This window comes from Phyllostomus discolor, chromosome 1 (genome assembly GCF_004126475.2).
Source record: "Phyllostomus discolor isolate MPI-MPIP mPhyDis1 chromosome 1, mPhyDis1.pri.v3, whole genome shotgun sequence".
NCBI classification, from domain to species: domain Eukaryota; kingdom Metazoa; phylum Chordata; class Mammalia; order Chiroptera; family Phyllostomidae; genus Phyllostomus; species Phyllostomus discolor.
The window spans coordinates 8,979,210-8,993,721 of record NC_040903.2 but is presented as its reverse complement, the minus strand read 5'-3'; the positions used below and the strand labels follow the sequence as shown (position 1 = coordinate 8,993,721).

At 51.4% G+C, this 14,512-nt stretch overlaps 1 protein-coding gene across 1 annotated transcript in view; it reads left to right on the top strand.

Annotated features, from left to right (window-relative positions):
* The window catches only part of FAM184B (family with sequence similarity 184 member B), a 70,964-nt gene that overhangs the window by 1,821 nt on the left and 54,631 nt on the right, over positions 1–14,512 (top strand). The gene's annotated exons all lie outside the window — the stretch shown is intronic.

Genomic DNA, 14,512 nt, shown 5'->3' with positions numbered 1-14,512 from the left:
TCTCCTCGCCTCATCCCAGGGCCCAGCCTGAACCTCCAGAGACTGTGGCATCTTCCTTAGGAGCATCAGCAAGAAGACACCACTCTGCCCTTTATTAGCCCTCTGTGGCCTCCCAGCTAGGCGCTCCCCGGGTTCGGTTCCCCGTGTGCCTTGTGGGTAGAGGAAGGACAGCAGCCCTCTCTGCCTTCCGTGCCTGGATTGGGTGGTTTCCCCTGGGCTTTCCTTTTGATTTCATAATAAACTCCGGGTCCTGGTTTGGTCCAGTAGTGCATGAGACATGCTCTCTTCCCTGTTTCCCTCCAATTTCCCTGCCCTGGCCAGGTGGCTCTGCTGGGTGGAGCAGCATCCCATGCACTAGAGGTTGTGGGTTCAATTCCTGGTCAGGGTTTGATCCTGGGTCTGGGCACTATGGGAGGCAATGGGTAGATGTTTCTCTTTTACTCTCTCTCTTCCTCTCTAAAAATCAATATAAAAACATGTGCTGGGGTAAGGATTAATAAATAAAATTAGAAGGAACTCCTTAATTTATTCACAGTATTTTGTACCTGCTAAACAGCTAATATATGTTAGTACAGTAAATAAACATTTATTTACACAGTGGCCCAAAGTCCAGGATGCACATTAAATCCACCTGGAGAGCTTGTAAACACACACCAGTGAGAGGAATGTGGCGATAGAGAATATACAAATATTTGTATCGATCTTGAATTCACAGGCATTGACAACTACACTGAGGCTATGCGAGAAAGTATCTTTATTCTGAAGAAATGCATGTTGAAATGTGTCTTTTAAGAAAGTAAGAGTGATGTCTTACTCTCAGAGCATTTTCTTTTAGAAATAAAATAGAGAAAATAAAATAGTGAAGGAGAGCAAATGATGACACAAATGGTACCAAGTGTGAAGACTAGATGAATCTGGATAAACAGTTTGTGGATGTATCTCTTTTTTGGCATTTCCCCTCCTACACACTTGAAAATATTTCTAAATAAAAAGGTAAAAACAAAAGGCACACAAGGCCCCGGTCCCCATCTTAGGCGGGGAGGGGAGAGTGGCGGCGGGCGTGGCTGTGTTCCCAAAGCCCCTTGAGAGCTTTTGGCGTGAACGCGGGGTTAAGAACCCCCGTGTTAGAACAGCTGCGGCGTTGAACTGCAGAGCGGGCACAGAGGGGTTACTCAGGACCACAGCAGTCCCACATCCATTCCCACCATCAGCCGCTCGGGAGCCGTGGAGGTGTTCAGATCCACCGTGCTGGGGGTGCCGGTGTTCGAGTCACCCGCATTTTACTTCAGAATGGCCCCAAAGCCATTCACATAACTTTCCTTACAGTATATTGTTGTTGTTGTTCTATTTTATTATGGTACTGTCATTCATCTCTTACTGTGTCTAATTTATTAATTCAAGTTTATCATAGGTGTGTCTGTATGTGTAGGAGAAAACGTAGCTCCTGTGGAGTTTGGTACGGTCCTTGGTCTCGGGCATCCACGGGAGGTGTTGGAACGCCTTTCCGTGGATGTGGGGGGGCCTCCTCTGTCTGGGGACACTTCCCTTGTTTCATGGGGAGTTCTGGAGGTCAAAGCCACTGTTTCCAGCCCAACCAGATCAAGGGGGCTGTTTCCCGTCATGTCCCAGAACCTGACCAAGGTCTGTCAAGACACATAAGCAGACACAATGATGTCGGATGGGAGTGGGTGGGATGGGGGGGCTGGGGAGAGGTGGCAGGGATGCGGGGGGAGGGACGCTGTCCTGGAAAACAGGCTCTGGGGATAAAATTAGAAATACCAAGGAAAAAGAATTACACTTTCTACCTGCAGTGATCTTTTAAATGAACTTGAACTTGATTTATTTCTAGAGGGATACTTCCTTACTCTTCTTTGTACTCACACGTGTAGATTTAAAATGAACTGTGAGTAAAAGCGAAGACACCTGCAGAACACACGAGCCATGTGGGGGGTTACCCTTGGGATGCGCTTCCTCCTGCTACGAGGCCATCTCTTCAGAGAGGCCTTTCCTGACCTTCCGGTGCAAAGGGACCCACTGTGCTCATCTTGTAATTGGGAAAGATAATTCCTTCTTCCTTGGTGATTTGCTGTGAGCTTTCGCTAATTTAACTTACGTTCGTAAGTGGGGCACCTCACCCAGGGCCGGACACAAAGCGAGCTTGACAGATGTTGCTTTGCCGTTGCTTCCCGAGCTGGAAGACCTTCGGAGGGATAGATAGGAGGGATGACGACTGCTGTCCAGCCGTCAAAACGAGCCCCCTAGGGCAAAGCCAGCCCTGCCCCGGGGCTAGGGGCCAGGGCGGTGTCTGAAGGCTGTGGCAGTGGTGGCTGTCACCACAGGTGTCCTCAGCAACCGGCTGCCACGTGAGCCCCGTGTTTACAAGGCTTGATGGTGTGGGATTTTTACTGCACCCACCGACTCCCTCAGCTTTTCTGGAAAACCCTGCTGCCTGCAGGAGCTCGTTCTGGGGGCAGGTTAAGCAGCCCCACACCAGTTTGCCTTAGGGTCTAGATTTGAAAACGGCAGGTCTGTTTTAACAAGGCCTCTCCGCTGGAATCTTTTAATTTAACGACGTGATCCGTGATGTAAAGGCCGCTGTCTCGCAAAAACCGTTTCGCCAGAAACAGCAGGAAGAACGCCTTCAGTTGGGTGTCCTGGAACCCTACCGAGATGAGGCCACTTCTTCATAGCTGTTCAGGCCTCAGCGCTTCTCCCTGGCCTTCCTCCAATCCGCCCTCCACGCAGCAGCCAGGACGATCCTAAAACTGACTCCAACCCTCAGACGCTGCGGGTGGGAATGTGCACGCTGCAGCCACTTTGGCAAAACTGTCTGGCCGTTCCTCATGCGATAAACACAGTTGTCATATAAACCAGCAGTTCCGTGCCTGGGTATGTACCCAAGAGAAATTAAAACAGACACCTACACAAAAGCTGCCACGAAGTATTCACAGCAATGTTATCCACAATAGCCAAAATTGGAATAAACTAAATGTCCGTCCGTTGAAGAATGGGAATGTAAAATGTGGTACAGAGTGCAGTGGGGGTAGTGGTTAAGGGGTGCGGGGCTTCTCGTGGGGTGATGAAAATATTCCAGAGTCGGGTGTAGTGATGGTTGTGTAACTCTGAACACACTGCAATCCACTGATTCGCGACTTTTAATGGACAAATTGTATGATAGAAGAATTATAGTTCAATACATAAAATTTAAACACACCAGAGCAAACAAGCTGAATCTTGTCTTTCTCCTGTTTATAACCGGGTCTGAGGGCAGTTCTGGAGGTCAAACAGGTCAGTCCACCCCCATCCTCCCTTTGCACGCCCGCCCTGGCCCCGGCTGCCTGCCTCCGCCCCCACCCTGCCGTGCCCTCAGGGCGGGCCCTGCAGTTGGTGCGCCCTTGCCTCTCCCACACTGGCCGGAAGGAGCTTTTGAAATATAAACCAGAGCACCTCATTGTCCCGTCTGAGCCCACCAACGTTCCCTGTTTCACTCGGAAGAACATGGTCCACGTAGAATGAATTCTCTGTCGCGGTCCCTGGAGGGGACCGCGAGAAGACCGCTGCTGCGGGCTTCTCGACGTCAGCTCCGCGGCCGCACCCGCGTCCTTCAGGCCTTCGTATGGGACCGGTCCGTGCTGCTTGCATCCTTGTCCTCCAGGTTCCTTCTGCCTGACCCTTGCTCGGCTGTCCCTCCAGACAGGGCCCCTGCTCCTTGGACGCTGTGCAGCGTCCCTCCCTGAGACCCCCTGCGCCCCATCTGCCCGTCACACACTCTCTCTCCATCTGCTTCTTGCTTTCCCTTCCCTCCACGGGAAGGTCCGCAGGGGGCAGAGGGTTCTGCCTGCTTTGTCCTCTCCTGTAGCTCCCGTGTCTAGACAGTGCCTCGTACGTGGTGGGGGCCCGGTTCACACACAGACTCATGAACAAAACGCTCCCCGGACCTCCTCCTCTCCTAGGGTAAAATGTCACGTTTGAGCATGGCCTGCACGCGGTCCTTTAGTGGGAGAGTGGGGAGGTCCCTCTCTCCAGGCCAGGACTCGGGAAGCGCTGGCATCGAATTTCCGGTTTTCTGAGTGCGGTGGAAAGCTGGACTTAAGTGACAAGTGAGTGGGCTTCCCATCCCCTCCCAGGCTGGCAGCTGCCTCAGTTGCTCCCAGCCCCTGACCCCAGACCTAGGGTTTGACCGAACTCCATGCTCCCATGGGGTCAGATGCAAATTCCTTCAGGACACCAGCGCTGCAAGGAAGAATAAAAATAACAATGACCCATTATGCAAAGGAAATGCCTATTTTAGAAAAACCAAATATACAGAGAAGCAAAAGAAAAAGGTTTAAAAACATCCCCCCTCCAATTTGAACTATATTGATATAATAAACTTTCACATATTCTGTATTTTTACATATTCTACTACACTGTGGCCCATACAAATATAGACACCTAGTTTTTAAAATGGAGTTATATCATAAATACTATTGTTGCTTGTTTTTTCCCGTTCACAAAAAATCTTTGAACTCTCTGACATAATTTTTAATGGCTGTGTTAGTACTCTGTCATATGAATATTGCATAATGTCACTTCATTCATTTAAGAAACACATATGGAGTGCCTATTATGGGCCAGTTTAAACCTTTATCTCATGGACCTGACAAGCAAGAGACATCGAAAGAGTATGAGCAAACAAAATAGAAGGCTCTTGCTCAACGTCATTTGCACATTTTGAATAATTAAAAACTAAAATCATAAAAGAAAAAACCTAACATATATAATACATACTACACAGAGTCTGGCACAAATAATGCCCCTTTTTCCTACATAAAAATCTTTTATTGAAAAATCATAAGCATGTAATTCTGTAACATAACAATATCACACTCAAGCACACCATATGACATTTTAGGGGAAATGGTCAAAGTGCTGTCCATCTTGTGCAAGACATCCGTGTACCCACCAGCCACGCTCAGTGGCGATACTTCTGCCGGACCCTGTATTGTTTTTAACATAAAACAGTGTCAGCAAACTCTTGCCCACAGGCCAAACCCAGCCCACAGCCCATCTTTGTATGGCTGTTAGTCAAGAACAGTTTTTACAATTTTAAATGCTTTGAACAATATCAAAAAGAAGAATATTTTGTCACATGTGAAAATGACATGTAATTCAAATCTGAGTTCCAAGTCCTAAACCTTTAAGAAAATTTTCAGTTCCCTGTCACACCTAATTTGATACCAGGTTTTTTTTTTCTTGAGTAACTTGCCTTTATTCAATCTTTGTAAAGCATCTAGCCCAGTTTTCATAGGAGCCACAACTTACTTTTGACATGCATATATAGTTGATTTAGTGTGGTGTTAAGTTACATAGTTAGAATAGCAAATGCCACTGGCATTATCAGGGGACAATTAGTGTGAGCAGAAGTGTGGTGGATTTCCAGTGGAAGGATAGAAGGTAGTAAGTGATCTTCATGTTGGTTGAATGGAGGCTGGTGTAAAGAGCTTCTACTGTTTGTTTGTTTGTTTTTTAATCTTTTTTAAAGATTTTATTTATTTAATTTTAGAGAGGGAAGGGAGGGAGATAGGGAGACAGAGAGAGAAACATCAATGTGCGGTTGCTGGGGGTCATGGCCCGCAACCCAGGCATGTACCCTGACTGGGAATCGAACCTGCGACACTCTGGTTCGCAGCCCGCACTCAATCCACTGAGCTACACCAGCCAGGGCAGCTTCTACTGTTTTTATACAAAAAGTGAATTGCCATTTTGAGACCCTACCAAGCGAGAAGTATGAAAACACTGAAGGATCTTAGGGATTGAGGGAGGTTCCCTGAGAGAGGCAGGGAATATTACTGGTGGACATTGATTGATTCCAGCCTTTCGTTAGTATAATCGATATGGTGATGAGCGTTCTTGAGACTGCATCCCTTCACACTTGCTGGATTATTTCCTTGAGACAGATTTCTGGGAGCAGACCTCGCCTGTTACAGGTAGACTCCCATGAAAAACACATCAGCAAGACCTGGAGAGAGGAATGTGTAGCAGTTGGTTGAAAGCGATCTCACAGACAAGATGTCCTGAGGTTCCGGCTTGTGAACTGCAAAGCTTGCCATTTTAAAAGCCATTTACTACAACTCCCTTCTCCCGCAGTCCAAACACTGGCACGGTTTTGCGGGAGTGACACTCGTAGCTACAGAGACAATGGCATAATTATTTTCAAACTACAGTGACATAATCATGGGCTCGGGCTGTCAGCTCACATTATGACAGTTTAATGGGCCTATTGGAAGGTACACACTCCATTCTGAGCCTCCAGGGCAAGAGGATGTAGCTGGAAAAGGCTCCCACGTTGCTCGAGGCATCAGGGAAACCAGCAGCTCTCTCCCAGCCCAGGGTCCAGGAGAACAAATAGCATACCCGAGGTTTTCCCGGTCCTGTCCCCGTCCCACGAGAAGCCTTTTCCTTAGCTGTGGAAACTTCCTCACCCAGAGCAGAAAGGCCTACTGTGAACCTTTGATGTCACCCTCAAAGGCTGTTGTTCCCAGTCTTCTGAGGCAGAATGGGTATCAATTTCTCCTGAAAGGATGTGCCCCTGCCTGCAGAATCCTGGAGCGGCTACCATAATAACTTGACTCCCTGCCCTTCAGGCTCTTGTTCTGTTAAAATTGCAAAGCCCAAGAGACCGTTCCGTCTTTTACTGCTTTGTACTAATTAGCAGATGCTGTCTTCTCTTGATAGTAGCTGTGCTAGACCAAAAATTGGCTCCCCAAAGGTATCAAGTCCCCGGAACCTGTGAATGCCGCTTTCTTTGGGAAAGGGGTCTTTGCGGATATGATTAAGTCACGCGTGTTGCAGCGAGAGTGCCTGGTGTTATCTGGGTGTGCCTGTATTAAACAGAGAAAGGCAGAGGGGGATCTGAAACAGAAGAAGAGACACAGGAGAGGCCAAGACGGTGGGAAAGCAGTGGCAGAGATTAGAGGGTCACCGTCAGGAGCCACAGAGCTGCCAGAAGCAGGAAGAGGCACGGAACAGATTCTCCCCGCCCCGCCCTGGGGCCTCCAGAGGGAATGTGGCATTGCAGTCACCTCAATTTTCAACTTGCGACCTCCAGGACTGTGTGCGGACCCAGTTCTATCGCTTTAAACGGCGAGTTTGTGGTGTATTGTTACGACAGCCACGGGAAACAAATACACTGACTTTCTATCACGACGCGCTCTTGATCATTACCCAAGTCCTCTTGCTTAGATCCCTACTGAGACTCTTTCCTGTCACAGTTGACAGAATCAGCTCAGGAGCATTTTTAACAAGAACTAAAACCGGTGAATCACAACCTTCCAGCGGAGCTCCAGCGATAAGGCACTTTTAAAACTCCAGTGGTAGCCATGGCTTTCGCCTAAAGCTGCTGCAGCAGGCCCGTGGCCTCCGGTCTGCGTGACAGGCCCCGGCCTGTCGTCCTCTCCGCTGGGAGCGAGTGTGTGTCTTACTTCCTCAGCTTCTCTAGGAGTCCTACAGGCCAGGTCCACCCGCGTGTTAAACACGAGCGGCTAGGTCCACCCGCAGCGTTTGTCCTTTAGTCCATCGAGGGTGAGGCCCGGGGATCTGCACCCTAAACACGCTCAGGCAACACCACAGACTGCAGCTTGTCGAGGCTTTAAGATGACCCAGACTCTGTCTTGCCTGCCTCATTTGGGAACTTCTACCGGCTCTTCCCATAGTGCCCTGCTCTCAATAACATTCCGTCATATGAGCTGGATTGCTCTGAACTGTTAAACCCTTCAGGACAAGGGCCTCATCGTATACCCCATTTATATATCTTTGGCACCTCCATTAGTGCCAGATTACAGGGGGGCGCTGGCAGGAGACATGTTAGAGGGCGGGGCGCCCGCAAACCTCCCATCTGTGAGGCTGCTAGCACATCGCCGGGCGCCAGCGCATCCCAGGGTGCCAGCGCATCCCAGGGTGCCAGCTCATCCCAGGGTGCCAGCGCATCCCAGGAAGCGCCAGTGTGCTTCAGTGAGCCATTCCCAGTTGGAGGTGGGACTTGGAAGGGCCTCGTGGAGCAATGAGATGAGCAATAAAGTGCTTTGTGAAGGAGAGCACCGCTGGTTAGCCGGAGAGCTTCTGTTTTGCTGAGTTTGGGGCCAGAGCTGGACGGCTCCGGGAAATAAAAGAAAGAGTAACGTGAAGAGCTCAGTCTTCATGCCACCACCCATCCTCCGTGCGTGCTCCTGCTCCGCTGCTGTCCGCAAATGCTCCTGGCCTTCCCCTGGGAACAAAGGCGTCAGCAGAGCACACGCCACACCATGGCAAGCAGGTAAATGGGGTGGGCTTCCACCGGCCGCCCTGCGAGCCTGCAGTTGGCCAGCGCCTGTCAAGAAACTTGAGTGTAACGTGAGGAAACCCGCTGTGGGAAGATCAGTCTGTCTTTTAACATGCACCTACATCACAGTTTCAGTTAAGCCAAACCCGTCCCAAGAAAGTGACACAGAAGACCTGTTTGTGGTCTCTGTTCCTTCTCCTGCCGCCGTGGTGTCCCCTTGAAAGGCAGGCCCCTCAAGTGTCCGCCGTTCCTTGCTCTTGCAAGCTCATTAATGGCATTTTCTCGGAGAACCAGAAATAGCAGATTCATTAAAGGGCTTATCCTTAAATACAATGCAGGCCTTTATGTGGGAGAAGGACGGCCCCTGAATAAAGAGTCCATTAGAGCTGTGGGCTGGAAAAAAATGGGTCAGCTGCCTTTCCGAGGAGGAACTAGTACAGCAGGCCGGCGCCCGCGACACTGCCCACATTCATCTCGCCACGCTCTTCCTCCTCGGGCTGCCAGGCCGCTCCGGTCCAGACTTGCTATTCCTGTCCTCAGTCCCCTGGAGCAGGGCCCACTTGTCGCAAGGAAGCCTATCACATTGTCCGGCGACAGCCTAAATAAACGTGAGGGAGGAGTTTAGAGCCGAGTCTAGGGTTGTGTTGGCGCGGCGTGTGCATGCCCTCTGCACGTAAATCTAAACCAGACCACAGGAAAGCAGGAGCTAATGAGTGACTCATTCGCTGACCTCTCTCTACCCCTTTGGCGGGTCGTAATGTCAGTCCCCAGAGAGGTGGCTCATGGCAGAGTTTGTGTGCTGTTGTCCCCAGAGAACAGCCGACACAGAGAAGCTGGTTTCCAAAGTAGGAGCCGAGGGCTCAGAAGGACTGTCCGGTGTCCGGTCTCCTCTTTGTGACCTAGGCACGCTGCAGCTGGGGGCATGGCGGGCCCTGGGGAGGGGGTTGGGAGTTGGGGAGAGGAGCAGCACCAGACCAGCAGGAACTGGGAAGTGGGTGTCCCCCGGAGAGTAGCCGGGACCCCGGGTGTGAAAAGCACAGACAGCACGGGACTGAAGTAAGCACAGGTCTGCCACGGGAGAGAGCTCAGCTGGGCGGGCCGAGCAGCGCGCCTTCCAGAAGGTGGCTGATTCTGAATTCGAGAGAGTTGGCAGTTAGAAGTAGGTGTTCCGTCCGACCCCAGTAGGATCCCCTGCTCGTGAGATATGGACCAGAGGACCCGACTCCACAGAAAGAGGGAGTCGGCAGAGTGTCGGGTGCGTAGCAAACAGCGTGGAGAATTTAAGGAGTCTGTAAGACATTCAGGTGGGGGGTGTCTTATAGGAAATTCGAGGTACGGTTGTGCTAGCTTGGAGTTTGCATTATTGTTCCACGGACACTGGCTCACTGCTCTCCCCCTCCCCCACACCATACGCAGAGACGACCGCCTCATCCCGCTGATGACGGGCAGCTGCTGGAGAGGTGCTTGCGTCTGTGCAGGGTTGGAGGATGGGAACAGGAGTGGGGGCCTTAACTGCGTTGTGCAGCTGGGTGATCGCCATGAGAACATCATGGGCTGAGCAGCCCCGGCCCTGAGGGAGCAGACCCGAATCCAGCTCACAGCCTGGAGACGGGCCCGGAAGACCCGAGCCCCGGGCCATGAGCAGATCTCAGCCCCGGGCAGCTGCAGCGCAGTTAACCTGCAGGAGGAGGCAGGTGCTTCTTGTTGCGAGTCCTCGAGTTCTGGAGGCAGCTTGCTACGCGCCGTTATCGTGGGCAGTCCCTGACTAAGACGGGGGGGCTGGAACTCAGAAGAGATGTTTAGACTAGAGATTCGGTTCTAGAATTCTCCACTCACAAAGGATAGTTTGTTTATTTGTTCACTTACTCATTCATTTGCCAAATATTTACTACAAGCTGACTCTACCCTGGTGGGTACTTCCATTCATTGGTATGGAGGAGATTGTCCAAGATCCTTATGGAAATAAGTCTCTTGGCAACTCTCCCAGGGAGGATTTGCAGAGGGAGGAAAGAAGGCTGTCAAAACCCGGGCCTCGGGGATTGCTGGCCCACGAGAAAGCGTTCAGAGGGGTGCCGGGAGACACAGGTGAAGGTGCCGTTTCAGAAACCAAGGGAGGAAAGCCTTCAAGAATGAGCGTGGACTGGTGGCAGGTGTTACAAAGAGGGGAGGAGTGTCGAGCCCTGAAAAAAGTCATTACAATTAGTCATCGATGCCCTGGATGCCGGTAGTGATGGGCCAGGGTAGGGGGCCGCAGGTGCTGGCATCTGATGAGTTGGCTCTAGCTGCCATAACAAAACACCACGGTCTGGATGGCTTCAGCAACAGGATTTTGTTTTCTCACCGTTCTGGTGGCTGGTAGTTCAAGATCAAGGTGCTGGCAGTGCTGCTTTCTGGAGAAGGTCCTCTTCCTGGCTTGCAGACACTGCCCTCTCGCTGTGTCTTCATGTGGCCTTTCCTCTGCATGCACATGCAGAGAAAAAGCTCCCTGGCGTCTCCTGGTCCCCTTATAAAGGACACCAGTCCCATTTGATGAGGGGCCCATCCTTGTGGCCCCTTTCAGCCATCATTACCTCTTTAAAGGAGCCACACGGTGGGAAGGCCTACAACGCATGAATTTGTGCAGGGGCCCAGTTCTGCTCACAACAGCATCAGAAGCCTTAGTTTTGGTTCCGGCTTTACCACTGCCTAGATCACCCTGTGAACTTGCCCCAGGGCTCCCTGTCCCGGTCTGTCCAGTAGGCACGGCGCCCTCCCCGCCGCCTGCCTGCCTCAGGGTGGCTGTAAGGAGAGAGTGTGTCCGGGGCACCCCCCGAGTACAGCCACGGTTTACTTAGCTGGAGAAGGGATCCTGGGTCACCACCTCGCCAAACTCTGTCTCTCTTTCCCCGTGGGTCCCTGCTGGGGCCCCTGCTCTCATACTGGCTTTCCACGCCACCACAATGCTACTTCTGGTCGCCTTCTCCCCTCTCCCCCTCGGGAAGCAGGGCTCCTCAGCTGCCCCTGCCCTCTGCCACCCCCTCGGCTCGCTGTCCTGGAGTGGGGAGGCATCCCTCCCCTCTGGCTCTCAGCTGGCCATCGCGCCCTGCAGGCAATGCTGCCCTTTCACTCCCTCTACAGTCCCTTCAGTGGGGGAAACAGCTACTCGGGTCTGAAGTTTCAAGGTCAGAGGACATCGAGGGCTGCCACCCTCCACTTGCTTCGTGCTGATGGTCAGCCGGGCGCAGGACGCAGCCCCAGCACCGCCTTAGGCTCAGGGCAGAGTCTCCACCTGGGCAGTGCTGACATTCAGAGCCAAATAGTTGCTGTGAGCAGCTGTCCGTGCGTTGTAGGATACTCACCAGCATTTGTGGCCTCTACTCACTAGATGCCAGGAGCCCTGTCCCGGTTGTGACAGCCAGCAATGTCTCCAGATGTTGCCAGATTTCCCCTGGAAGGAGAAGGGTGCCCGTCAGCCCTTGGTGAGAATCGGTGACTTAAAGTGAGGCCCTTGTTCATTTAAGGCTGGAGCAACATTTGGACCTTGACTTTGAAGAGCCGTCAGTTCACTATGTCAGGACTCCATGGGAGGTCCCAGAATCCTCTGGGGAAAAGGCATTTTTCCCAGGAAGCCCAGCACACTCTTACGTGGGCGTGCAACAGTGTGGTGGTGCTGGCTGGGGTGCTGGAGTCTCCCAGGGGGACCCAGGGATGAGGCCCCCTCCCCATTTTCCAGAAATATTTTAAAATTCGGAAGTGCCCTGACAATTGAAAGGACAACTCTCACATGACTAGCCATTCCTAACAGTGTTACATGCGTTGCCTTTGCTTGGGAGATGTGTCTTTATTTGTTTTTTTGTTTGTTTGTTTGTCAAGACAGAGACAGACAAACTGGGGGCAGCCCAGAATGTCACGGTTGCTTTGAGTATCTGGTTGACCTTGAATTTTCACCTCTTTGGCACTTTAGTTCCTCATCTGTAAAGTGAGCATTTTATTTTATTTTTTATTTTTTATTGTTGTTCAAGTACAGTTGTCTCCATTTACCCCCCACCACTCCCCCCCAACCCCAGCCCTCCCCACCTTCCTCCTCTGATCCGACCCCCAACTTGGTTTTGTCCATGTGTCCTTTACAGTCGTTCCTGAAAACCCTTCCCCCTGAAAGAATATGAATTCTTTCTGAACTGAGCATGTCATGAAAATCTGAGATGTTTGCGGGACGCAGCGTGATGCGGGGACATGAAAGATCCGTTAGCAGTGCAGTCGGCCGGTCCTGGATTCACACGACCAGCCGGTCTGCCGCAGACCCCCTGGAGCCCAAGACGGTACCGCACTGATTGCTTAGCTTCCTTCCCTGATGCTTACTGGAAGCAGGACCCACGTCGGCCTGTAGAAACTGCGGCTAAATGACAGCGGATGTGAAACATGTGGAGAACGGCTGAGGATTTTCTTGAATTATCCTTAAGAACCTGGACACCTACATCCAACGTTGAGCGCTTACTGAGCTGCGATGTTTTGCAGCGTAACCTCCCCCTCCGCCAATGGGACGCCGCAGGAAGCCTGCCGCCCCCTGCCGCCCCTGGCGAGGGGGTCCTTGGGAGAGTAAAGGGCTCTGGGCAGTGACCACGGCTCGGCGACGTTTGCCCAGGAGCAGGACCGCATATCAGGACAGCGGGCCGGTCCCTGCGAGCACGGGTCCAGCGGAAGCAGGAACGTGGAGCTAGTGGGGACTGAAAACCTAACAGGTGGATGGCGGCGGGATTCCCACTGGGTGTTTGATGCGGGTTCAAGTCCCATTGCCTTTGAATCTCAAGGGTAGGACAGGGTGCCCGAGCAGACGTCAGACTTGGACTGCCTCGGGGACAAGACCGACTGAATTTAACATGTGTGATCTTGACACAGTTGTAAGTTCTGAATGGACCCAAAAAGGCTCATCCTCCTTTCGTCCACCTTTTCCCAATTACCTTTTATGCTCATTTAGATTAGGCTTACTTGACGTTTTCACCCCCTTAAATCTGGCACACCAACTAGGCAGACAGAGAAAGGGACCTCGAACCCCACGGTCCTTGTGCCAGTGGAGGAGCGAGCCGCCGTGACCCCGAGCAGCGTGTGCTTGTCACTCGGGCCTCCCTCTCCCTAGGTGCCTCTCGGTGGCCTCCGAGGGTCCTATTCATCACCCCTCCTGCTTCGCCATGAGAGCACCCTCACTTATGCAATAAAAGTGACAAGTCACCCTCCCGCAGATGCTTCCAGAGACACGCGAGGTCAAAACCATCGCTTCCTCTTGCCGTGAAGAAAATTGCACCTGTCACATTTCTGAAACAGATACAAAAGCCCGGGCCCGGAAGAAACGGCCGTCTAAATTATCTTCGCAACAACGGACAGCTCCTTGGCCGTGGCTGCGGGGAGGCAGGTGGTTAGCTACTTGACCTGTTGGTCTTAGGATGAGTAGTCCCAGACTGAACTCAACTGCAGGCTATTTGAAATTTCAGCGAAATATACTGCAATTGGCAGTATTGGATAAATAATCACTGAGGGCTACACTTGTGCTAATATTCATCATGAAATGTTACTGCTTCTGAAAATATGTAGGCCAAGTCCCTTTTAAGGTAGCTAGTTTTATTTATTTAATTTTGTTCTTTTTTGTTTTATTTTTTTAAGATTTTATTTATTTATTTTTAGAGAGGGAAGGGAGGGAGAAAGAGAGAGAGAGAGAAACATCAATGTGTGGTTGCTGGGAGGCCGTGGCCTGCAACACAGGCATGTGTCCTGACTGGGAATCGAACCTGTGACACTTTGGTTCGCAGCCCACGCTCAATCCACTGAGCTACACCAGCCAGGGCAATTTTGTTCTTTTTTAAAAAAGATTTTACTGATTTTTAGAGAGAGGGGAAGTGAGAGAGGAAGATAGGGAGAGAAACATCAATGTGTGGTTGCCTCTCTCACGCACCCTACTAGAGACCTGGCCCATAACCCAGGCAGGTGCCCTGACTGGGAATCGAACCGGTGACCCTTTGCTTCGCAGTCGGACACTCAGTCCACTGAGCCACACCAGCCAAGGCTTAAGGTAACTACTTTTTAAAAACAATCCGTAATTAACATGGACAGAAGCTGCAAGTTTTAGTCCCATGGGTTCCTTGAGCGGGAGGTCGTCTAGAGAGAGTTTAGACATTCCTCCACTTCACAGCCTGGGCACTAGAGGAACAAAGGGGCTACTCTGAGGTCACCCAGCTAGTTAGT